A 1,227-nucleotide genomic window follows, 5' to 3' on the forward strand; every position below is an offset into this window, starting at 1 on the left:
GGCCTGTAAAAGATCAACCCGACCCGCCCATTTTTATTGGCGGAGTTGGCTGGCCCGGCGGGCCAAGCTCTAAGTTTAATGGTTTGGCCGATGAGGAGCCAAACAATCACATTGAAAACTTCTTGGAGGTTTCTGACATCTTGAAGATCAACGGTGTTACTGATGATGCTATAAGATCGAGGCTTTCCTATTTTCTCAAAAGGAATAGCCAAACAGTGGCTCCATTCATTGCTAAGAGCTTCTATCACAACATGGAACGAAATGGTCGAAGCTTTCCTTTTAAGGTATTTTCCTCCAGGAAAGTTGGCAAAGCTTCGCAATGAGATATCTTCATTTGTTCTCATGGAACTTGAATCCTTGTTTGAGACTTGGGAGCGATTCAAGGACCTCTTGCGGCAGTGTCCATAACACGGGTTCTTCGAATGGATGATCATTCAAACTTTTTATAGTGGGTTGAATCCAAGTACAAGACAACTTCTAGATGCCACCGCAGGAGGTACAATAGGGAACAAGACACCTGAAGAAGCCCGTCAATTGGTAGAAGAAATGTCCATGAATAGCTACCAATGGAATGCAAGAGAAAGAAGAAAGAAGCCGGACTCCATGAAATTGATGCGGTTACATCTTTGGTAGCCCAAGTAATGGAATTGAGCAAGAAATTGGATATATTGACTTCACCGAGGATAGCCACTATCACAAGTTGTGATGGTTGTGGGGGTTCACATATACCATCTGATTCTCCTATTTTGATTACTACTTTAGCCCCAACTGAACAAGTAGATTTTGTGGGCAATTCGGGAAGAGTACAAGGCAATCCTTATAGCAACACCTACAACCAAGGGTGGAGAAACCACCCCAATTTTTCATGGAGTAACCAAGGGCAGCAAAAGGCCATGGCACCACCGGGTTTCCATCAGTAACAAGCCCCGAATATGGAGAATCGAGTTTCAGGCTTCAAAACCCGAATGACCGACTTAGAGAAAGCTTTAACCAGATTTGTGCAATCATCAGATACATGGTTTCAATCAGTTGAAGCTACACTTCGCAACCACACCGCTTCATTGCACAATCTAGAGAATCAAGTGGGGCAAATTGCGAAGTCTTTATCGGAGAGACCTTAAGGGAGTCTACCTAGCAAACAAGGAGAAGGAGGTGGCACCCCCACCATACAAGCCAAGAATCCTTTACCCTTCAAGATTGAAGAACGACCAAAATTATGAGCAATAC

At 44.0% G+C, this 1,227-nt stretch overlaps 1 non-coding gene across 1 annotated transcript; it reads right to left on the reverse strand.

Moving 5' to 3' along the window:
• Positions 1 to 310: 310 nt before the first annotated feature.
• On the reverse strand, positions 311 to 416 carry LOC120250868. Its single transcript, XR_005533200.1, has one exon. It is a non-coding gene; the product is annotated as a small nucleolar RNA R71 (small nucleolar RNA).
• Positions 417 to 1,227: the final 811 nt, after the last annotated feature.

Source organism: Dioscorea cayenensis, chromosome 19, assembly GCF_009730915.1.
Source record: "Dioscorea cayenensis subsp. rotundata cultivar TDr96_F1 chromosome 19, TDr96_F1_v2_PseudoChromosome.rev07_lg8_w22 25.fasta, whole genome shotgun sequence".
Lineage (NCBI taxonomy): Eukaryota > Viridiplantae > Streptophyta > Magnoliopsida > Dioscoreales > Dioscoreaceae > Dioscorea > Dioscorea cayenensis.